The 25,612-nt window shown below is 41.5% G+C and overlaps 1 protein-coding gene and 1 long non-coding RNA gene across 2 annotated transcripts in view; one reads left to right on the top strand and one right to left on the bottom strand.

The window, feature by feature from the left end:
• The window catches only part of NKAIN2 (sodium/potassium transporting ATPase interacting 2), a 716,137-nt gene that overhangs the window by 112,578 nt on the left and 577,947 nt on the right, over positions 1 to 25,612 (bottom strand). The window lies entirely within an intron of this gene.
• LOC115466966 lies at positions 5,688 to 16,932 on the top strand. The gene is made up of 3 exons (XR_003941626.1): positions 5,688 to 5,767; positions 8,130 to 8,131; positions 16,911 to 16,932. It is a non-coding gene; the product is annotated as an uncharacterized LOC115466966 (long non-coding RNA).

Here is a 25,612-nt window from a genome sequence, read left to right as displayed (position 1 = left end):
TGCGCGGCTGCTCCGAGTTCGCTAAACTTCGCTTTGCTGCAGCTCCCTCTGCCCCGGAACAGGAAGTAACCTGTTCCGGGGGCAGAGGGAGCTGCAGCGAACGAGCGACGAAGTTTAGCGAACTCGGAGCAGACGTGCGCCGCGGCACCCCCCAGCGGCGTGCACCCAGGGCGGACCGCCCCCACCGCCCTCCCTTGGTACGCCACTGGTCCACTGCACCCACTAACAACTGCTCCAGGGACCTGCATACTGCTGTGATGGAGCTGGGTATCCCGCTTCCCTCCGGTGGTCATCTGGGCAGTTGGGGCACTTTTGGGGGACTTGTTCATGAAAAAAAGGGTCCAGAAAAAGTGACCCAAATTCTCGCTTCTGGCGCCCTTCTTTTTTCCATTATTGGCCAAGCGCGCCCATCTCTCCTCCGCTGATAAACACACCCCAGTCTCGCCTTCACCACGCCTCCGAATGCCCCCGTCAACTTTGTCCGTTCCTGCGACAGATTGCAGTTGGAGACGCCCAAAATCGGCTTTCGATTATACCGATTTGGGCGCCCACGGGAGAAAGGCGCCCATCTCCCGATTTGGGTCAAAATATGGGCATCTTTCTCTTTTGAAAATAAGATGGAAAGTGTGTGTGTGTGTGTCTGTGTGAAAGAGAGAGAAGAGAGTGTGTGAGAGTGAGTTCAGAGAGAAAGAGAGAGAGACAGAGTTGTTTGAGGCAGCAAAACAGGGCTCGTTTTTGAGTGGCCTCCCCCCCTCCCCCATACATCTTCCTGGGGTATGGTGCGTTATTGTTGGACTTCAATGAGTTCACTGTATGTGTGGTGTGTGTGAGCGACGTGCCTGGGATCCATTCCCGGTGTCTCTGTCCCGCTCTGTGTGTGTGTGTGAGAGAGAGAGAGAGAGAGAGAGAGAGAGAGAGAGAGAGAGAGAGAGTGTGTGTGTCTGTGTCAAAAAGCGAGAGAGAGTGTGAAAGTGAGTTCAGAGAGAGATAGAGACAAAGTGTGTGTGTGTCTGTGTGAAAGAGAGAGAAGAGAGTGTGTGAGAGTGAGTTCAGAGAGAGAGAGAGAGACAGAGAGAGAGAGAGAGACAGAGTTGTTTGAGGCAGCAAAGCAGGGCTCGTTTTTGAGTCGCCTGCCCCCTCCCCCATACATCTTCCTGTAACCTATATGGGGTATGGTGCGTTATTGTTGGACTTCAATGAGTTCACTTATGTGTGGTGTGTGTGAGCGACGTGCCTGGGATCCATTCCCGGAGTCTCTGTCCCGCTCTGTGTGTGTGTGTGTGTGTGTGTGAGAGAGAGAGAGAGAGAGAGAGAGAGAGAGAGAGAGAGAGAGTGTGTGTCTGTGTGAAAAAGCGAGAGAGAGAGAGTGAAAGTGAGTTCAGAGAGAGATAGAGACAAAGTGTGTGTGTGTCTGTGTGAAAGAGAGAGAAGAGAGTGTGTGAGAGTGAGTTCAGAGAGAGAGAGAGAGAGAGAGAGAGAGAGAGAGACAGACAGACAGACAGACAGAGTTTTTTGAGGCAGGAAAGCAGGGCTCGTTTTTGAGTAGCCTGCCCCCCTCCCCCATACATCTTCCTGTAACCTATATGGGGTATGGTGCGTTATTGTTGGACATCATTGAGTTCACTGTATGTGTGGTGTGTGTGAGCAACATGCCTGGGATCCATTCCCGGCGTTGTTGTGCCGCTCTGTGTGTGTGTGTGTGTGAGAGTGTGTGTGTCTGTGTGAAAGAGAGAGACAGAGTGTAAAAGTGAGTTCAGAGAGAGATAGAGACAATGTGTGTGTGCGTCTGTGTGAAAGAGAGAGAGAGAGAGAGAGAGAGTGAGTGAGAGTGAGAGTGAATTGTGAGAGAAAGAGAGAGAGAGAGAGAGAGAGAGCCTCTGAGTTCCAGGCCTCCCTCCCTCCGAGTTCCAGGCCCCCCTCCCTCCCTCCGAGTTCCAGGCCCCCTCCTCCTGATTTCCAGGCCCCCTCCCCCGAGTTCCAGGCCCCTCCCTCCGAGTTCCAGGGCCCTCCCTCCCTTCCTCCAACCCACCCAGTTTTAGGCCCCTTCCCTCCCTCCCAGTTCCAGAGCGTCAACCTCCCTCTGAGTTTGCCACCGCCCCTCCCCCCGAGGTCGCCGCTTCCCCCCCCCCGAGGTCACCGCCGGCCCTCTCCATTGAACTCACAGTGCCTCACCTCCGAAAGCACAGCAGACAGCGACAGCTCACCTCCCTTCGGGCTTCCTTCCCTCCCTGTGTGCTGCCCTCGTGTGACGTAACTTCGGCGAGGGCGGGACACGGAGGGAACGAAGACCGAAGGGAGGCGATCTGCTGCTGTCTGCTGCGCTTTCAGAGGTGAAGCGCTGTAAGTTCAATGGAGAGGGCCTGGGTGGAGGGGGGGCCGGCGGTGACCTCATGGGGGGAGCTGTAGCGACCTCGGCGGGGGAGGGGCGGGGCGGCGATATGTGACGTGCCGCACATGGGCGGGAGCAGGAAGTGGGTGTCTTCAGCAGTTGTGATCGTTTTTAAGGGGCGGGTGGAGGAGGTGGGTGTGGGTCGTCTGAAGCATTGTGTGACGTGTTGCACATGCGCATGTGCGGCACGTCGGTCACTCTTCATTTATATAGTAGGATATATTCACTTGCACAGCATATTAAAAAACTGATAAAAAAATTTTTCTATTAACATAACAGTTTCCTATTTTGATATTAAATTTTAACTGCCAGACCCTCGACCATTCTTCTAATGTTTGGAGATCCCTTCTCATCGTTTCTACTCCCTCCAGGGTATCCTCTCTATTGGCTATTTTCGTGTAATCTGCAAAAAGGCACACCTTTCCTTCCAACCTTTCAGCAATATCTCCCACAAATATATTAAACAGAATAGGCCCCAGCACGACCCCTGACGAACTCCACTGCTCACCTTCCTTTCCTCCGAGCGGATTCCATTTACCACCACCCTCTGCCACCTGTCGGTCAACCAGGTTCTTATCCAGTTCACCACTTTTGGTCCTAAGTTCAACCCTTTCAGCTTATTCACAAGTCTTCTGTTGGTGACCGTATCAAAGGCTTTGCTGAAGTCCAAGTAGATTACATCTAGTACATGTCCCTCATCCAGTTCTTTGGTCACCCAGTCAAAAAAGTCAATAAGATTCGTTTGGCAGGATTTTCCTTTGGTAAAGCCATGTTGCCTCGGGTCCTGTAACCCATCGGTTTCTAGAAAGTTTAGCTATCCTTTTTTTCAGCAGCGACTCCATTATTTTTCCTACCACCAACATGAGACTTACCGGTCTGTAGTTTCCCACTTCTTCCCTGTCTCCACTTTTGTGAAGGGACCATATCTGCTCATCTCCAATCTCGTGGAACCTCTCCTGTCTCTAAAGATCTATTAAATAAATCTTTAAGAGGTCCCGCCAGGACCTCTCTGAGCCCCTTCAGTATCCTGGGATGTATCCAATCCGGCCCCATAGCTTTGTTCACCTTCAGATTTTCCAGTCTATAACAACATATGGTTGTTATAGACAGTGTAGGTTTACTTTATGCCAAAATGTTGCTGACACACCTCACAGCTCTTGGGGGCATACTGGTGTGTCATGACACCCTGATTGAGAATCATTGGCATATAATAATTAATAGAAAAAAGGATAAGTAATACTGTCTAGGGTTTGAATGGATTTCACAAGAAAGACAATTGTTACAAGAATCAACATTACTTAGAGTGAACAAAGTTGAAAGGTTTATGTGGCAGGTTGTCCCTTGTAACTTGTACAAAGCTTTCATTTTCAGTGGTACTCACTTCCCTTCAGTCAAAATTCGGGAAGACACAGCAAATATTTAATGGACAAAGCAATGTTTTACTTAGAAATGCTAAGTAGTAGTAGTAGTAGTTATCCCTAATCATGGGGCATTAGTCCTTTAAATAAACAGTATTTTCACACAAATGGTTCAGAAAATAAATCCTTGTCTTGTACAGACTTCTGGCTAGCCTTCAGACTCTGCAAACATCAGTGACCTTAGACACGGAAAGAGTGCTGGCCTCTTGCCCCCGAAACAAATGCTGAAAGCTTTCTCAGCAGAGCAGAACAAAATTCACCGTCCCCATCAGAATGTGATAGCATGTACAAGCCTTTTGTACAAAGGAGTACAGCATTGTCCCTAAATTTATAGATCATAAACACAATAACTTATGAGTGTTTCATAGTCTAGGGGAATGTTCTTGTACAAGTAGAATTTTATTCATGTATCTAGATATCTTTCTGGCAGAATGAATGACAATTTTGTTGAGCATGTACAAATGAGACCTATAGATATTTGGCATTAGACTTGCTCAGTTTAATAGACACCAAAGGAGAAAAATATTTTATTTTATTTTATTTTATGAGAGGGTTTCTTAGGTTATGGAACATACGAGATATCTAGCATGTACACATGCTCTAAAAAACATAAGAGAGGAGACTTGACTTAATTTTTATACCGTTGAGGATAGGAGACATGGGACAGATATTTAAATAATATAAGTATATTTTTGGTGCATGACAAAAAAATCCAAAATGGGTCATTTTGAACTGTGGATTGTTCATTTTAAAACTGCCTCCCAAATATTATGAATGGTGACCACAGCAAGTACAATACAGAGCTCACCACAAAGCTAGGGATCATAATGTAAGTGAATTCATATGTACAACCCCTTGCAGTTACATGCTAAGTGATTTTGGTGCATACTTTGTAGAATAGCCATATGTAAACGCTAATTACTGGTGCCAATGATGTGTGTAAATGCTAGTGTTCTATAACCAGTGTGTATATTTGGCACCACATGTGGAGAGACATTTTTGATATGATGTGTAAATCTGACTTTGGATGTTTTGCTGAAAATGTCCAAAAATCAAGTGGTCATTTTTGGACCTGAAAAATATACTTTTTGCTTTGAAAATGACCATTATCTAGATCTTTTCTAGACATTTTGGGGAAGATTTTATATATGGCACCTAAAAACTCAGCGTGGAAATCAATGATAACTAAGTGTATTCTATAAACGGCACCTAGATTTAGGCACGGTATATAGAATACACTTAGTTGATATCCCAGTACCTAAAACTATGCATTTCCATTTACACCAACAAAAATGTGGCATAAATCCCGGCACGAAGATTTAGGCACACTGAAACATAATCAATAATTATGTGCATAAATTTTGGCATGCCCATTAAACACCCATTTCCCTGCCCCTAACCATGCCCATTTTTGCCTGCGTGCGTTAGAAGTTAGGCACACGGCATTACAGAATGCATATAGCGACATGTGTGTAAATTCTAATTATTACCAATTAGTGCTCATTATTGTTTGTTAAGAGCTGTTATCATTGCTGATTAGCATATTAAAGTCAATTAAGTTACACGCATTATTATAGAATAGGCTTGGATTTAGGCGCAGATCTTTAGGTGCACTATATAGAATACGGGGGTTTGTGCTTAGTGCATCTATCCTTATGGACCATTTTCGGAAAAAAAATGTCCAACTGAAAAAACACACAAAATCAAGCCACTGGGATGTAGGAGGAGCCAGCATTCTTAGTAGATTAGCCACACAGACATCCCAGTAGAGCAGTGGGGCACCCTAAGGGGCAGTGCAGTGGATTTCATATAAAAGGTCCCAGGTACACATCTCACTATTATATTGTATGGTGAACTGTCCAAAACCACCAAAAACCCACTGTACCCAACTATACACCACTACAGTAGACTTTATGGCTACAGGTGTCACATATATGGGGGTACAGTAGGTTGTTGGTGGGTTATGGGGGGCTGACAATTTCCACCACAAGTGTAACAGAGTGGATATAGGCCTGGGTCCCCTTCTCCACACTGAACTGTACCAACCACTAGGCTACTCCAGGGACGTGTTTGCTGCTCTAATAGGATTGGCCATAACATCTGAAGTTGTCATGGAGGGTAGTATGTACTGTTTCCTTCACATCTTTAGAGGGTGGGAGGGAGTCAGTGACCACTGGTGGAGTAAGAGGGTGTCATTCCTTTATTCCTCCAGTGGTCATCTGGTCATTTAGGGCAGTTTTTTGTGGTTTAAAACAGATCTAGACCAAAACGTTCAACTTTTAGCCCTGGACATTTTTGTTTTGTTCCTGTAGATAGATTATGGGAGAAGTTTGAGAGTGACTTCCGATTCAGTCTATGATTCTTCTTAGACTCTCAAAGAAGACATGTATTATAGACTTATGTCCAACATATCTGCTAAAAGAGGTTCCACAACAAATTTTATAATGGTTGACTGAATTTGTTAACTCAGTGTTGTCAGCAGGTCATTATCCACAGTCCCTATCTTAGATTATCTTAACCCCTTTCCCTAAATCCATTGGAGCTGACTTGATGAAAGTTGAAAATTATTGCCCATTTGCAAGCATCCTATGGATGGCTAAACTCATAGAATTTTTAGTGAATGAAGAGTTTCAAACCTTTTTGAGTCATTTAACATACTTCATAAAACAAAGCATGGCTTTAAACCACAACACAGTACAGAATCTTGACTTCTTGTTCTTACCACAAAAATATGACACTTTTAAAGTAAAGGACAGCAAGCAATTTTGTTACAGTTTGATATAACAGCTGCTTTTGATGCTATAGACCAGAAGCGTAGCTAGGTTGTGATGCGAGGGGGAGCAGAGAGGCATACATGTACACCACATAGGCACACGCACGCACTGCGTAGCTGCGACGGACTGCCTGAAAAGTAGGCGCCGTCGCTGTCTGAAGTCAGTTTGGGGGAGCGGTCGCTCCCCTGGCACCCCACCTAGCTACGCCTCTGCTATAGACCACTCAATTCTTCTTTTTAAATTAAACGAGCTAGATATAACTGAGAAAGTGTTAGACTGGTTTGAACACGTTCTGAAAAACAGGTCTTACAGTGTTCAGGGCAAGGTGGCAGATCATCCAGTTGTAACCCTGGTTGTGGGGTTCCATAGGGTTTGCCACTTTTGCCCTCATTATTCAATGTATTTGAGTTCTCTGGTAGGGAGATTTCTGTGCTATCTTATACAGATGACATATTTCTTCTATGCCCTGTCTTAAAGAGTTTTGATAATACACAAATTCTATTAAACATTATATTTCTCTCATAGACAGCTGGGCTTCAGAGCATTTTCTAAAAATAAATAAGCAAAAAAACTAAGGTACTTTGGTTTGGAGATAAAAGTTCCAATTAAGTCAGTAGCATTGTCTTCTGGTGAAATTTTGAAAATAGAAGATCAATCCAGAGTGTTAGGAGTAATTCTAAACTCTACTCTGTCATTTCATAAGCAGATTAATACTTTCAGTAAATTATTTTTCTTTAAGCTTTGACACCTATGGGTCATAAGATCTTTTTTAGAGAAAGAAGACTTTAGGACCATAGTCCAAGCAGTTCTTTTTTTTTTTTTTTGTTCAATCATTTTTATTAATTTTTAAATAACAAAAAGAAAGGAAATTAAGTACCAGAGACTTAATAATAGTTTAACAAGTTTGATTTTGTACACTGACTTGTAGAAGAATTATAGACATTGTTTACATCAACTCTAGGATCCCTGATTCTGTTTCATTACAGGTATTGTATATCTATAGGAATAAGCATATTACTAAATGTTAGAGGTGGAGATAAGAAATTATATATATATATGTAATTAGTACCCATTTATATTTGCATAGATTATAATAATTAATATTAACTGGATGAGTAATTGAGTATAGGAGACCAGGTTTTATTGAATGCTAAAAGGGAGCCGCATTTCTCTGCAGCAGCTTTTTCATATTTAGCGTAAAGACATACTGTATTCCACCACACATCATAAGATAACTTCGTAAAGTCCTTCCAATTTTGACATATCAGTTTTAAAGCAACTTGAATCAATATACGTAATAATTTGGCTATTTGAGGTTGTATTACCGTGTTTAAACCAAATTCTCCCGTGATTATGATTTTGTATGTTAGAGAGATCTTAAAATCTAGAATATGGGAAATAGTGTCCTCTATACGAGACCAATACTCATCCAGTATAGGACAATTGTAAATTAAGTGGTCTAAAGTACCTACATGGTTGTTACAAGACCAGCATCTATTTGAGACTTCTTTAGATATTTTGGAAGGTGTCCACATAGCTCTATGCAAGATGTAGAATGATGATTGGGTAAGAGCAGATGATTTTGAGGATTTATATAGTAATGTCCAGATTTTTTCCCATTGTTCTGCAGTTATTTGAGAATTGAGTTCTTTGTTCCAAATGTTTTGTAAGGCTGAAGGAGAGTGAGAAGAGTGTTCTTGGAAGATTTTGTACCATTTAGATGCCGTTTTCTTCCCATTAGACAACTGATGACATAATGTTAGACAACTTGGAGTTTCGTCCTTTAATGAGTTAATATCGAAGTTTGCAGAAATGCAGTGTTTTGGTTGTAGCCATTGAAAGTAGCAGTGATTATGTAAATTATACTTTGCCTGTAGTGTAGAAAAAGGTAGCCACTTGTGATTATCCAATAGTTGATGTAGAAACCATATTTTTCCTTCAATCCATTTAGGCCAAGCAAAACACATTCCATTAATTTTTAGTTTTGGATTATTCCAAAGTTGTATCTTAGTGGTCGAATGGATAGAGATTTTAACACATGAGTCCAATGTGTTGAAAGATGATTGAGAAGCGAATATGATGGGATTATAATCCGAATTGTGTACTGAAGACCATGGTAAGAGAGGTGTTGGGGTTGCTTTAAAGATCTTTGCTTCCCATTTTATCCAAAGTGGGACAGTATGTTCTTCTTTTGAGGTTATCCATAAAGAACTTTGTCTTAGTAAGAAAGCCTTATGGTAGTCCAAAAAATTAGGAAAATTAACACCACCATTGTGTTTGGGGAGTTTAAGATATTTCAGTGCAATACGAGGAGGTTTATTAGACCACAAAAACTTTGACAATATTTTTTCCATATTTTTATAAGTACTGGCATGTAACATAACCGGTAACATACTTAAAATATAATTCACTTTCGGTGCTATCATCATCTTTATGGTGTCTAATCTACCCCACCAAGAAAGTTTAAGTGGAGACCATTTATTAGTCATATCCTTCACACAATTCAAAAGGTATGTAGAGTTGAGGTTGATAGTTTCATTAATATTGGATCCAAATAATACACCCAGATATTTCAGGCACGTGGGCGACCATTTAAAATGGGACATTGTGAATTGGTATGATCTAGAGGCCGTGTTTAATGGTAACATTTCTGTTTTAGTGGGGTTTAGTTTGTATCCAGATATTCTCTGCTGCTGCAATTAGATAATTGCAATTCATTAACGTCTTGTATATCAAATAAATTGTTATGTCGTGTGCAGTTACTGCAAAACACCGCTATCAATAGTAAAAACAACGCAAGACCTAAACATCTTCCGAAGACTTCTGAAAACAGACCTTTTCAAGAAGGCCTACCACAAACATCCAGCTTAAATACTAACATTATACACGATCTATACAAATGCGAACTTCCATCACTTGACTGTTCAACCTCTTTGCTATTAATGATCAAACACTACCTCTCTATCCTAATGCTGAACAGAACTTCTCAATAGACGATGAACTAACGTCTGTTACAATCTAACCTATCACTCAGGAACCTTCTTGCACTACTACAATGTATTTTTTACCATGTATGTATGCTCCTTAATGCAATACCAATTGTAACTCTGTTAACCGGAAATGGCAACCGCCATTACGGCAAATGTAAGCCACATTGAGTCTGCAAACAGGTGGGAAAATGTGGGATACAAATGCTACAAATAAATAAAATAAATAAATAAATAAATATCCTTTAAAGTACAGGATTTCAATTGGTTGATGGTATACAAACATATTGATTTTGGTTTAAATTCAGAAGGGTTAAGTGAATTGCTTGTGTTTCCATCTCTAGATAGAAGTATAGAGTTCATATGAACTTTGAAATTGGGCTTTTTGCCTCTAAAAACGCCCATTTTAAGTCTGTTTTGGAGGGTTCTTTCCCCTTTTTGGGGGCTAGGCTATGGAATATGCTGCCTTTGAATATGAAGTGTACATCTTTCTGTTTCTCTTTTAGAAAAAGTTTGAAAACTCACTTATATGAACACTAATTGGTGGTTTCGTTTCGCTAAATTATCTTTGTTTTTGTTTTTTTCTAAATTAATATATATTTTAATTTGCTAACTCTCTCTATTGGAGTTTTTCTCTTTTTGAGCTGTAAACTGCTGTGAATCTTGTTGGAATATTGGTGGTATTCAAAACTCAAATAGAATAGAATTATAGCAGAACACCCAAATCCCTCCCTTAACACACCCCTACATGCCCTCTTGCGACCTGGATGCACTGCAGATGTACAGCATGGAAAAACATCTAAAAAATGGGTTTTGAAAATAGCAATTTTGATGTTTTTGTGAGAAAAATGTCCATCTGCTGGTTTATGCCACTTTTTGGATGTTTTTCCCTTTTGAAAATGAGCCCCTTTGGGTGACTGCTTATAGAATTGTCCTTTTAGATTGTAAGCCTTCTGGGAACAGGAAAATAACTATTGCCCCTCAATGTAACTTGCTTTGAGCTATAACTGAAGAAAAGACATGAGCTCTTCAGCTTGGAGAAGAGACAGCAGTGGGGAGATATGATAGAGATCTATAAAATCCTGAGTGGAGTGGAACAGATAAACAAAAATCGATTGTTTACTCTTTCAAAAAAGTACAAAGACTAGGGGACACACCATGAAGTTAACATTTAAAACAAAATAGGAAAACATTTTTTTCACTCATCATATTGTTAAAGTCAAATTCATTGATGGGAGCAAGTGATAAAAGCAGTAAATATTGCCGGGTTTAAAAAAGATTTGGACAAATTCCTGGAGGAAAAGTCCACAAACCGTTATTAAGATAGACATGGGGAAAGCCACTGCTTATCCCTGAGGTTAAGTAGCATGGAATCTTGCTATTTTGGGGACTCTACCAGGTGCTCGTGACCTAGATTGGCCACTGTTGGAAACAGGATACAAGGCTAGGTGGGCTTTGGTCTGACCCAGTACGGCTACTCTTTTGTTTTTATGTTCAAAATCCTTTCCCTTTTATATTGTGCTTCCAATGAGGCAACAGGGGTACAGAGAGGCAGATGGAATTCTAAACACCTATCTGAGCAGAGTTGATAGCCCATTTTGTTCTTTGTTGTTGTCATTTATTGGATTGCTATAGTAGAGAATCCACAAACGTGGAAAACTCAACGAAATCCCACGGATAGTCACAATATAACAAAACAGTGGGTAAAAACATGAACATCTTGAAAGTAAATAAAGCTTAAAACATATATATAACAAATATAAAATTTAAAATTTAAATGCTATGCAAATGTGATGTGATTTAGCTTTTCACTTTAAAATCACATCACATTTGCATAGCATTTAAATGTTTCATGACATATGAATGTTCTAGCTGTTTTGTTCTTCATTTTCTCATTTGATATTTGCATAGTTTTCAGATTATATATGTATTATCATTTGCTTTAGTATTATATTCTTTTATATTTTGTTTATATATTGTTTTTATTTGTAGACTCCTGATGTAGGCCCTTTGGCCGAAACACAACGTTGTGTTGAGTCAATATACTGATTAATAAAGTTTGGTTCATCTTTACTCTGGAACTCCTGGTTTTTTACCCACTGTTTTGTTATATTGGATTGCTATAGAACTTATTTTTACATAGTAACAGTAAATGGTAAATGTCAGCAGATAAAGAGCTGCGTGGTCCAACTAGTCTGCCTAATAAGTCTGCCACACAATTGCAATCTGCATTTAGGGTTATGTGCTGTGACTGTCCTGCTTATTTTCAAAGGAGATGGCCGGCCGTCTCCTGAACCCAGCCAAATCGGTATAATCGAAAGCCGATTTTGGCCGGCTTCAACTGCTTTCCGTCGCAGAGCCGTCCAAAATTAAAGGGGGCGTTTCGGCAGGGTATGGAAGGTGGGATGGGGGCGTGGTTACAAGATGGCCGGCTTCGGCCGATAATGGAAAAAAGAAGGCCGGCTCTGACGAGCACTTGGCCGGCTTTACTTGGTCCATATATTTTTAGGACCAAGCCTCCAAAAAGTGCCCCAACTGACCAGAGGACCACCGGAGGGAATCAGGGATAACTTTCCCTTACTCCCCCAGTGGTCACCAACTCCCTCCCACCCCCCCCCCCCAAAAATTAAAAGTTATCTTTTTCAAGCCTCTATGCCAGCCTGAAATGTCATACCCAGCTCCATGACAGCAGTATGCAGGTCCCTGGAGCAGTTTTTAGTGGGTGCAGTGCACTTCAGGCAGGTGGACCCAGGCCCATCCCCCCTACCTGTTACACTTGTGGTGGTAAATGGGAGCCCTCCAACCTCCCCCAAAACCCACTGTACCCACATGTAGGTGCCCCCCTTCATAACTAAGGGCTATGATAGTGGTGTACAATTGTGGGGAGTGGGTTTTGGGGGGATTTGAGGGGCTCAGCAAAGTAAGGGAGGTATGCACCTGGGAGCAATTTTTGAAGTCCACTGCAGTGCCCCCTAGGGTGCCCGGTTGGTGTCCTGGTATGTGAGGGGGACCAGTGCACTACAAATGCTGGCTCCTCCCATGACCAAATGGCTTGGATTTGGCCGGGTTTGAGATTGCCGCCATTAGTTTCCATTATCGCTGAAAACCAATGCCGGCCATCTCTAAAGCTGGCCCAAATGTTGCGATGTGGCCAGCTCCGATCGTATTATCAAAACGAAAGATAGCTGGCCATCTTGTTTCGATAATACGGTCAGGACGCCGCTTTATGGGGCCGGCCTTGAAGATGGCCGCCAATAGAGATGGCCGGCCCCGTTCGATTATGCCCCTCCACGTGGCAGTAGGAGCCTGGCTATAGCTAGGGCTTCACTCCACTTATTTTTGGCCATCCCAGGTAGATTTATGTAGTCTGTCACCAGACTGTCAAAGTCTAGATGTGTGCTCTCATAGGTGTGTCAAGGACAATGTTTTTTGGGCAAAAAACACAAGGGATACACAGGTATCACATCTGTGCAGACAACATGGTCATGGCATGCAAATTAATGCCCTGGTACGGTGCCATAATCCATGGTGACTTTCCCATTTAAAGCGATGAAGGGTGGTGCATGCAAGTATCCCACGCCCTCCCCATTCGCACCATTCAATCAGATAGCTCTGAACAGTGCATGCACGTATCAAGTGTGTCTTCATACATTCTGGAAATGTGTGTGAAGGATGGGTGTTATTAATCAGAGGCAGAAAAACACAGTGAGAAAGACCAAATATAAAAAGCTGATGATTCAAGAATTTCCAAGATATAAACTTTTATTATTAAACACCGTATGGTTGGGAAGTGCAGATTTGACACAGGCCGTATTTCAGATATGTCTGTTGCCATATAGAAGAGGATTGCTTTTATAACCTTTTTGGCTGTCACCTTCATTGATTGATTATTGGACTCCTGATGAAGGCCACTGCGCCAACACATGGCCCATGTCGAGTCCACACTACCCAACTAGTCATCATAAGGTGTTTTACAAGAAAAGTTTTTATCTTGGAAATTCTTGGATCATCATCAGCTTTTTATATTTGGTCATTCCCACTGTGTCGTTCTGCCACTTTTTGTGTTCTGTGGGAATTATATGGTTTTCTCATTTTTGTGGACCAGTTATTAATCAGAAATATATGCTCCCCATGCTGTGCCTTAGTGTGACAACATGCACTTGTATTGCCATCCATGTGCTTCAATTATGATGTGTTATGGGGGTCGATAAGGCACCTATGTGAAACAATAGCACCATTTTTATAATCAGCTTGGTGAGAGGGCCTTCCATTTTACAGATTAACACCTTTTGGCTACCTAATGAGAGCTAATGATTAATAAAACATGTATGGCAAGTTCTCATTCATTGTCCATACATTTCTTGCAGATGAGCTGTTGGTAGAAGACGAGGAGGCAGGGCCCAGCTAGGGGGCAAGCGAGCGTGACACCATTGCTGGCAGCAACAATGAGGATACATGGTGAGATGTGTACCTGTGACCTTATATGTGAAGTCCACTGCAGTGTCCCCTAGGGTGCCTCACTGCTCTGCTGGGATGTCTGTGTGGTCAGTCTACTAAGAATGCTGGCCCCCATATGTCTCAGTGGCTTGTTTTTCTGTGTTTTTTCTTTAGACTTTTTTTCCCCCAAAAAATGGTCCTAAAAGACAGCTGCACTGAGCATAGAAAAGTCTAGCAAATGACCATTTTTGAAACAAAAGTTGGACGTTTTTCTTAAAATGGCCATGTTTGCTACTAGATTTTTGGATGTTTTTTGCAAAACGTTCAAAATCGGATTTAGATGTCATATCGAAAATGCCCTCAATGTGTGTCTGAGCCCTTCTAATAACACTCACCAGCAACATATCAGAGTTAATCAGGCAAAAGTATACTACATCTTGCCCACATACCCTGTGTTCCACTCTAGTATTCTCATGCAGCGGTCAAAAAAAAAAAAATTAAAACAACCAAAAATCTCAGTTGAGCTATAGTGAGAAAAGACAGGATGGAAATCGAAACTCCATAAGAGGAAAAACAAAATTCACAGCTGGGGTAAGCTATTAGGCAGCAGCCACTTTAAATGAGATTAGTTAGAACAATACTAAAGGGAAAGGTGGCCAGGGTGAAAAATTTGCAGGAGGCATGTTATTACTTAAAAGGAAACCTTGGAGTCAAAAAATAACTTGGAATTTGTCATGACTTCAAGGTTTCCTTTTTGCACTTTTTTGTTGGTCCTCCCCGACCTCTGTTTTCTTTTCTATGTTTTTCATGGGCCTTTTTCTCCTTTTGATACTTGCTGTTATTTAAAAGGACTGATTTCAAAACCCAGAAAAATATATTCCATGGATCGAGAAAAGGTTAAAAGAAGGCCAAATAATTCCCAAAGCAATATAATGGTGAGGTCGAAGATGTGGTGAAAGCCGAAACAGCATCTTTCAAAAATTGGAAGCAGGTCCTAATGGAGAAAACAGAGTTGAGCTCACACACTGACAAGTTAGATATCAAAAAGTAATAAAAATGACAGAGGCAGGTGCACCTTATAGACTAGCCAATTTATCGAGGCATGTCATTCGTAACAAGAAGAGGTATCCAGACCACATGCCTTGTCTACTTGGCATAAGAAGTGAAGTGGCGAACTGTTAAAGAAAACATTTGACGCTATTGCTGCTCAAGAAGGTGCCACCAATAACTTAACAAATGAGTCACATACTTTTTCACACAAGGATAATTATTGTTGAATCTTTTTGTTGAATAAATGAACAAAACAGATTTTACCCGAGTTATTTATTCAGTGGGTTATAGTTCTCATTTATCAGAGTTTAGATTAGGATCTAATCATATTGAGTACAAATTGTGCTAAAACATAAATCATCCAACAGGGTTTGCTCACTTTTACTGAACAGTAAAATTGCTAAAAATACTGATTTGTGACTTGGATTGGCCACTGTTGGAAACAGGATGCTGGGCTTGATGGACCTTTGGTCTGTCCCAGTGTGGCAATATTTATGTACTTATGAAAATTAGACATGCAGACTTTTTTCCAATACAAACTTACCTTTTTAGGAGGGAGACTCCCTTTTATGCATGCTATTCGCTGCTAGAAATCAGTCAGTTACTTTTGATTAACCAGATCTAATCCAATGGCTTTTAAAGGAAAAGATGAATTGGCCCCTTATACACAGTATGTAGAATGTTTGCCACTGATTGAACACTATTTGCTTGCTGTAGCAAGGTATATTGTCAAATAGGTGTGGGACATCCTCAATAGTCCTGCCCTTTATTTCTAGGACTAAAATCACAGCCTAGAATACTACTGACCGTTACAAATTGGTGATTAATTGGTAGAAATATTACCACATCTCTAAAATAGGTTTTGCTAGCCAGTATAAAAATATTCTGAGCAATGTAGAAGAGAGCACTAAATACATTTTAGCAGCTACACACCTCCACCTAGAAGTCCAAAATAGAGGAAAGTGGATGGGAATTGATTTACCACCTTTTTGCGGTACATTCAAAGTAGTTTACTTACTATTTACAGGTACTTGCTCTGTACCTGGGATGATGGAGGGTTAAGTGATTTGCCCAGAGTCACAAGGAGCTGCAGTGGGAATCAAACCCAGTTTCCCAGGTTGCTGCACTAACCATTAGGCTACTCCTCCACACGTGGCATGACTTAGCTGAAGTCTAGGCCCTTGTAAACATTCCACAAAGTATAATTCTCTGTTAAGAAAAGTATCTTTCTAAAGTTAACAAGAACCACAATACCCAGGGGTGTCAATTTTTATAACAAACCATTCATCTCCCTTAACTGCTAACTTGACCTTTCTATATCTGTACTATGGAACAGAGATCTATTTTGACTGTGCCCATGGTTTTCTGCCAGCTCCTGTGCTGATAATCGTTGTGTGACCTTGTGTTCCGAGGTGCTTTATTTCACAGAAGAGCTGCAAAAGGAATATAGTGCATTGTTTCCACAGAGAAGGCCAGGAACAACACTGGAGAGCGAAATCTCTGTTTTTCAAACCAGCACTTTTAAATGCTGTAGCTTTACTTATTAACTGCTCCAGCCCTGGCAGCCCAAGCACATCCTGCTGTAAGTGCTATGCAATTGATTACTGGCTTGTGGTTTTCTAAAACCCAATGCAATTAAACATAACTGTGATTGAATGTGGACCAGCAAGATAATTGGGAATGGCAGTAGCCTCTTCATTCAACATACTGTATGCAGAATCTCATTAAAGTGGAACTATCCTAAGAGCTTCTTAATACCACACAGATGATGATAAGACGTGGGTGCTCGGTAGCAGTACTATAAATATATGAATAAATAAATATTAACGCAAAGGTGAATAACTCTGATCTTTAGTTGTTTTTTTTTGGGGGGGGGGGGACTCCCAAAAGTCTGGGGGGTTTTCAGTTGGTAATTAGCCTATGCAGCTCATTTTTGAAAGAGAGAAAAGTTTGAAAAGTGTCATAAGGCAGCATTTAGATGAAAATCTTAATGTCCAAATCAGTATTTTCAAAACATGTTTTGCAAATATCTATTTATGCAATTTATCTGCTGTCGGAGCGTTTTGAAGGCGGGATTAGGGCGGGCTTAGGACATGCCTAACAACTAGACATTTTACAGCCATAATGGAACAAAATGAAAACGTCCAGGGTGAAAATCTAAATGCTTTGGTCTAGACCTGTTTTTAGAATGAATAAGACACAAAAAGGTGCCCTAGATGACTAGTGAAGGGAATTAGGGATGACCCCCTTACTCCCCCAGTGGTCACTGACCTCCCACCCCCCCCAAAAACGTGAATAAAAATAGTACTTACCAGCCTCTATGACAGCCTCAGATATTATAGCCAGGCCTATTAGAGCAGCATGCAGGTCCCTGGAGTAGTGTAGTGGTGGGTGCAGTGCACTGTAGATAGGGGCCCATACCTCCCCTACCTGTTACACTTGTGGTGGAAACTGTGAACCCTCCAAAACTCACCAGAAACCCATTGTACTCATATATAGATGCCCCTTCACCCGTAAGGGCTATTGTAGTGGTGTACAGTTGGGATAGTGGGTTTTGGAAGGCTGAGCAGATAAGATAATGGTGCAATGTGTCCTGGGAGCATTTATATGAAGTCCACAGAGGTGCCCCGTAGGGCGCCTTACTGCTCTCCTGGGATGTCTGGGGGACCAATCTGCTAAAAATGCTGGCGCCTCCTACATCCCAATGGCTTGATTTTCTCTATTTTTCACTCGTGTGGTTTTTTTTTGAAAATGGCCTGAAAAGATAAATGCACAGAGCATGGAAACTTGTTACAAATGGTAGTTTTGAAAAAAAAAAAAAAAAAGACGTTTCTATTTGGATTTGGGACATTCAGAAGCAAAACGTCCAAAGTCCGATTTGGATGTCATATTTGCTTATTTCCGATCTGATGAAGAAGGGCAACCTTCGAAAGCTAATCAAGAAATGTATTAAGTTATGTCCAATAAAAAAAGTATCATCTTATTTTCTTTTCCATGTTTTATTTTGTTTGATTTCTATTGATGTCGTATCGAAAATGCCCCTCCATGCCAACTAACCTGGTTCTCAAATCTAATTCTGAAAACTAGGCTTGCTTTTGGCTTTTAAGCCCAGGGTTTGTGTCGCTCCTATTTATTAAGTTGCAGTTGTTGGAACAAGTTCTTTTCATTGTATGGAGACATAACTTCAATACCACAAGAGTAGTGAAAATGCATAGGATGGCAAGCAGATAAAGAACACTATCTAGAATATAGAATTATTGAGCATTGACTCCCCAAAGTGCCCCACATCATCCTTTCATGCAAGGGGTTGTACCACTTTCTTCTCACGCCTGCTTTCCTGGGGAAGAAAACTCTAGAATTCTCTCCACATTGAGATACACCCTTGTTGACTGAACACATGGGCTGGGATCTAGCGGGGTACAGTGGACTGCACTATTCCTTGTGCAATGGACTGGATTTAGATTGTTATGCAAAGGAAATGTGCATTTATTAAAAGGAACCATAAATAACAGGGGACAACTATATATATGTCGCTCCTGCTCTGAAGGTTTAATAGGATTTAGCTAATAGACTTCACCCTCCATTCCTTTGTCCTTTGGGAATGCTGTACACCACCTTGGGTGAATCTTTTTATAAAAGCGGTTAATAAATCCCAATAAATAAATAAATAAATGGTGCAGAATGATTTAATTATCTGGCTTTGGCATCTAACTGCCTGAAGCAGTTGAAGCTTTTCTTATCGCTATGTCTCACTGAGTGTCACCTTTTCCAGACAGCTATAGGATTAGGTTAAGAAAACATTGGTTCTTTGTGGTATAAACCTAAGGAAAACTACAGACTGCTTGAAGGCCAACAAATGAAAGACTCACATTTAAAATGAACCTGGGTTAGATAAAAAGTTTATTTATCTACTAGGCGTTCATTTGATGGAACTATGAAATATATGATTTATTTGTGGATTGTTCAGAAAAGAGTAATGTTTAACCTTACAGCTAAAAAGAGAATTACACTACATCTCCTGTAGGGCCTAGTAATAGTACAATAACTAGGAAATTCTGGGCCCCTTTTACTAAGCCGCGTAAGGCTCTACGCGTGCCCAATGTGTGCCAAAATGAACTTACCACCTGACTACCGCATGCCTTTTGCGGTAACTTCATTTTTGGCGCGCATCCGCTAAGTGCATCTGGAAAATATTTTTTATTTTTGGACACGCGTAGGTCGTTACCGCACAGATTCCTTACCGCTATGTCTTTGGGTGGTGGTAAGGGCAGACACCCAAAATGGATGCGCAGCAATTTTGATTTTGCTGCATGTCCATTTTTGGCAAAAATTTGAAAAAAGGCATTTTTGGTAAGTGCGCTGAAAAATATTTCTGCGCGCGCCCAAGACCCATACCTACATTATCACAAGCCACTTTTTACCAAGGCTTAGTAAAAGGAGCCCTCTATATATGATGTCTAGCATTGTGCTATTTCTGTACTGATTTGGAAGCAAGGTACCAAAAATAGCCCATAAATGGCAGATCCGTGCAGATCTACTCTTATGCGCCCAGTTACATAATAGCACCTAAGTGCTTCCATGTAGATCTAAAAAAGGGGGCGTAATGATGGGAGGGGCATAGGTGGGTCAGGGGCAGTGGTGTGCTGGTAAATTTTTAACAACAGGCTCTCTCCCCGGTCCACCTCTGCGCCCCCCCCCCCAAATTGTAGAGCTGGCTATACCCAGAGAGAGAGCCGGAGGGGTCATGCATTACTCTCTCCGGGAAATTTTTTTTTAATGCTCCCAGGTTCCAATACGTAAGTAATATAAAAGGTAAATAATACTAATTAATAATATAAAAAGATATATATATAGGTAAATTACAGACCAAACTTGAAAACTGTCAATATAAATCAATAGATAAAATAACCTGCATTCATAATATTAAATTTCACTGAAATAAATAATACAATATGTATATATAAAATATATATATAAATCAGAATAAAACATAACATGATTAAAAAAAAAATAACAACATCAGATGGTGTCCTATTTGATGTTATTATTAAAAAAAATCATGTTATGTTTTATTCTGATATATATATATATATATATATATATATATATATATATATATATATATATATATATATATATGTGTGTGTGTGTGTTTGTTTGTTTCCTTGTAGCCCCTGACGCAGCCCTATTGGGCGAAACATGGCCTGTGTCGGGCTTTTAATGTTTTATTAATAAATTCATGTCGATTTTCCACTGATCTGCTTTGTTGTTTTTCATCTTGGAGTTTGTGGATCGTCTGCCTTGCTGTTTTCTTGGACCCTGCCTCTCTCCAAGGCAGACTTCCTGTCTTCTTACAGGGCCCACACAACCCCAATGCTTTTCAGGAGGTAGAAGCTGACAGTGAGGGCAGGCTTGGTATCATGAAGGGAAGTGGGGCAAGGCTCTGGTGCATGCCAGACCTGAACTGGCATGCCCCTCCCCAAAATTCTGCCACCCTAGGCAGCTGTCTAGTTAGCCTGGTGGCCATGCTAGCCCTGTTGTTGATGCACACACTTGGGTTACTTCGTTTCATTTATATCTTGCTTATTTTTACTATGCTAGGCAGGTACATTATAAAGATACACTAAGTTGTATAAAACATGCACTTTTACAGTTACAGTATTTTGATGGCCACTACTGTAGTTCAGAAAAATGCTAACAGACTGAGCATAATATCTTGTCACATGATTATTTTCTAAGAATCCTAGAATTTAGAAGAGCTATCGGCTGGGAATATAAACCCCAACAGAAGAATAATCTAATAGAAATCCCTGGTGGACCAAGAAAAGGATGTACAATATTTTCAGATTTTGTTCAGGTTACAAAGTGTTCATCTTCAGCCACAGCAAAAAAGTTTCACATCCAGAAGGCAACTCAAGGTGGTTATTATTAGTTCACCCTATTTCTGGAGAGCACAATGTAATTAACTCCTGATCTCTTAGGGGAACGATTACGTTTTATAACTACAGCTCCATTATATTTTATTTCTCAGGCAAATGTTATCCAGATCATTGGAAAGCTTATTAAAAGTTCGAAGAGAAATACTGCCTTTTTGAGCCATGAGACTAAACACTTTGCATTCATGTTTAAACTAGTTTTTGTCACAGATGATCTTTGCTTTCATGGACCAATGGATCTGGATTGATTTCTGATCAAGGGCTGATAATGTCTCAAAGACGTTGAGTTAGAGTTCATGTTTACATGGAATAAACCCCTACAAAGACAGCCAAAATAAATGACAGGATTTGTTCCAAAACAGCATGCACTCCACTGCCCACCAGGAAGACCTCCAGTGTATGTTGGTGATGGGAGATCATGGAGAGGGGGGTACTTTTGGAAAGTGGATTGAGGTTTGGGGGATTCATTTGGAAAGGTGATTGATGTGGGAGGGGTTGTAAAGGGGCATTGTGGGTGGGGTGCAGGGGGTAGGAAGTATTTCTTGAATGCGACTGCCCCTTTAAGTTGCTCTCCGGGAACATTAGATAGCATGTTAGAAGCCTGGTGCTCTCCAAGAGGAAAGATAAGTGCATTGCATTAAACATTTCCACATGGAATGCAAATAATGGAGGCAATGCTCAATTAATGTGTGTTACATGCAGGGCTTTTTTTTTGAGGGGGTACTTGGGGGGGGGGGGGGGGACTGAGTACCGGCACCTTTTCCATTGTCTGCTAAAATTGACCTATGGTCCCTAAGTTTTAATGAAAGAGCTCAGGCTCTACACACCAATTCTACCTTGTCATAGATTCTGTGACTGGTTGCAGGGGGTCTGGCTATTGTGGGGTGGGTTTCTCTCAGTGAACACTCCACCCCTGAAGGGTGGCCAGGCATTTGAGTTCTGGCACCTTTTTTGCTAGAAAAAACGTACTGGTTACATGAAAAATAACAAGCACTATTCCGTTAACATACCTAAGTAATTGGCCCTTAAACAGCCCAATATCATATGTATATTTTTATAAAAATGTGGATAAGAGATTGACCCAAGTCTGTCTACTTTTAGGTAACCTGCACATAGGCATTCCTAAAGGCATAGTTTAGGTAGAGTTGGGAGTAGGTGTATATTTCATATATTTATAGAGCACGTATGACTTTGTGTGTTTCGGTATTTGCACATTATTTGGACTTTGGCAGCCTATTTTATAGAGACACAGAGGTGTCTGGGTTGCCTTCATAAAATAATCTAAAAATAAAGAACCTCCACAATAACATGTGAGAAAGGGACCCTCAGACAAAGAGCACAACGCACCCTTCAAATAGGCTGTCAAGTTTGACTTATGCTGTAATGCTACATGAGGAATATTATGACAGTAGTTTGATATTGCTGTTGTATTCTATAACTCAAATAACTTTGTGTTTGACACTTGGATTTGCTGTATCATTGTACCCCTGATGCAGCCTGATATCGAAACGTGGTCACACCAGATTTTTAATAAAGGATCACATCTTCCAAAGAAATGTTATTTGTGGTAATACTGTTACTTGTCTTCTGGATTTTTGTATTACTAGGCCTCTGTGGTTTTCATCATCAATAAAAAATAATTCACAGTTTTGAAAATGCAAATCTATGTGCATTATGTTATGGCATTGGCAAAACAGCATGTGTTAATTTGCTCGTTAAATGCTTGCCATATTAGGGGTCAGGATCTCATGGGCCGATGATCAGAAGCAAACGCAGGCGCTAGAGGCTGTTAACGCCATACTAGCTCCTGCATTTGCTACCACCCCATGATCAGAGCCCCCGAGCGCATGAACAACGCACTCGCAGGGCTCTGAATGCAACTAGCATACAAATGCATGCAAAACATAGCTCTTAGTGCAAGTAACATGCAAATGACTGCTAAATGTATTCCTCTCCAATGATCAGCTTGCAGCACGCCAAACATTGGTGCACTGTCCGAGGCAAACCCTAACGCCAACCATTGGGGAGAAATGGTGAGCCCTGTCTAGCATGCATTTGCATGCTAGCAGGCCCCCCATTCCCCCAATGCAGCAACCTCTTGCAGGAAACCTGACCCGACCCCCCCACCACCAGCGACATGGGGGCCAGAGGTCCAGTGGACCTCTGGTCCCCCTGACCCCCCCAACACAGGTTCAGGGAGGTTGGAGATCTGGTGGGTCTCCAGCCCTCTAATCCCCCTGGCATTCCCCTCAGATGTCCCTGATGGCCCAGTGGACCGCAAGTCAATCCCTCCCCCCCCCGACCTGGTGGTCTAGTGGCCCTTCCCCACCCCCTACTTTCATTGGAGGATGGAGGTGGCCTCCCTTCTCTTCCATCGGTGCCGCCTCAAAAAGGTGGCGCCCAGTCCTACCCAGTGCATCCTGGAATGTGGTAGGTGGGGCTTCACACCATAGAAGGGAGTTTACACTGGATCTCCAGCCCCCCGAACTTGTGTCAGGGGGTATTGGGGGGACCGGAGGTCCGCTGGACCTCCAGCCCCTGTGTTTGAGAGGTCTGGGCTTTTGAGACCCAGAGCTGTCAAACAAGTGCAGGAGGATTGTGCCTGAGCAATCCTCCCGCACTTCTACCCTATGATCAGAGAGAATAATGTGCCTAAATTTGCATGCTATTATCTCTGATCATAGGGGCGGTAAAGCCCCGCGCTGTTCCAGTGCTATTTTTAGATCGCTGTTTGGAACAGCACAGAGCTTTCCATCATCTGCCCATCAGTGAGCTATGGGTGGAGAATGGGTATGGACTGCACAGTGCAGTTAGCACATCTCAAGAGGAACTGCATCCATGCAAGATGTGAATAAACTTAAAATTAAAGGCCTACTGAAACTGTTTTTTTTAAAGTTTTGGCTGAAAACCGAATCTGTGGTTGAAATTTGTCCCTTTGTTTCAGCTGAAACCGAAGCCAAAATAAGTCCCACCCCCAAAACATATCAGCACCCTCCCTCTCTAAGACTTAGACGTTCTTCAGCCATAAAGGAACAAAACAAAAAGGTCCAGGACTAAAACTTAGATGTTTTGAGCTAGACCTGTTTTTATTACGAATAAGGCACAAAAAGGTGTCCTAAATAACCAGATGACCACTGGAGGGAATCAGGAATGACCTCCCCTTATTCCCCCAGTGGTCACTAACCCCCTCCCACCTCCCAAATATGTGATGACAAACATTACTTACCAGCCTCTATGCCAGCCTCATATGTTATACTCAAGTCCATTAGAATAGCATGCAGGTCTCTGGAGTAGTCTAATGTTGGGTGCAGTGCACTGCAGACAGGTGGACCCAGGCTCCTACCTCCCCCTACCTGTTACACTTGTGGAGGAAACTGTGAGCTCTCCAAAAATTAGCAGAAACCCACTGTACCCACATATAGGTGCCCTCTTCACCCATAAGGTCTATGGCAGTGGTGTACAGTTGGAGGTACTGGGTTTTGGGGGCTCAGCACACAAGGTAAGGGAGCAATGGTGAGATATGTACCTGGGAGCATTTTATGAAGTTCACTGCAGTGCCCCTAGGGTGCCCTATATCTGTCCTGGGATGTCAGGGGGACCAGTGTACTAAAAATGCTGGCCCTTCCTACATCCCAATGGCTTGATTTTGTACGTTTTGCACTTGGATGGTTTTTTTTTTTCAAAAATGGACCAAAAAACAAATCGTCCAAATCATAAAACGTCCATAGTATTTTAGAAAAAAAAAAGATAAGACGTTTTTCTTTTTTGAAAATGACCTTCTTCCCTATTTGGATTTTGGACGGTTTTTGCAAAACATCCAAAGTTGGACTTATTTTTATTTATCTATTTATTAGGATTTATTTACCGCCTTTTTGAAGGAATTCACTCAAGGCAGTGTACAGTAAGACTTAGACGTCATTTCGAAAATGCCCCTCCATGTCAAATGCTTTCTGAAAATAAATGTAATGTTTATTTATTTATTGCATTTGTACCCCACATTTTCCAACCTGGTGGAAGGTTCAATGTGGCTTACAATTAATTTAAGAGAAAGACAGGTTAAAAGTTTAGAGCTGTGTGATGCTGCTCTGTCAGGTTCAGAACAGTTCAAAGTTAAGATCAGATCAAGTTTGTGGATGAGGAGTGTTGACCTATTAACTGTCAGGCTAAGTGAGGTCGTCAGGGAAAGATGCTTTGAAGAGGTGAGCTTTCAGGTGTTTTCTGAATTGTAAGTAGTTGTTCATGGATTTTAGGTTGCTTGGTAAGAAGTTCCAGATTTTGGTGCAGGTGTAAGAGAAGCTTGTTTTATATGAGGTTTTGAATTTCAGACTTTGCCACCTGGGGAAGTGGAGAGTAAGGTAGGATCTTGTGCTTTAGGTTGCTTTGCGTAGTGGTAGGATAAGTAGGTCAGTCATATACGCCAGTGAGAATCCAAAAATTATTCTGTAGGCTAGGGAATAGATTTATGTGAGGTTTAATGGGTAGCCTGTGTAGGTTTTGGAGTAGTGGTCTTGCGCTTTCAATTCAGTTTTTGCTGAGAATGACTCTTGCTGCTGTGTTTTGCGCAGTTTGTAGTTTCTTTAATGTTTGTTCCTTACATCCTGCAAATATTCCATTACAGTAA

The sequence above is a fragment of the Microcaecilia unicolor genome, chromosome 3 (assembly GCF_901765095.1).
Source record: "Microcaecilia unicolor chromosome 3, aMicUni1.1, whole genome shotgun sequence".
In the NCBI taxonomy this organism is placed as follows: Eukaryota; Metazoa; Chordata; class Amphibia; order Gymnophiona; family Siphonopidae; genus Microcaecilia; species Microcaecilia unicolor.
This window is presented reverse-complemented; position numbering and strand designations above follow the sequence as displayed.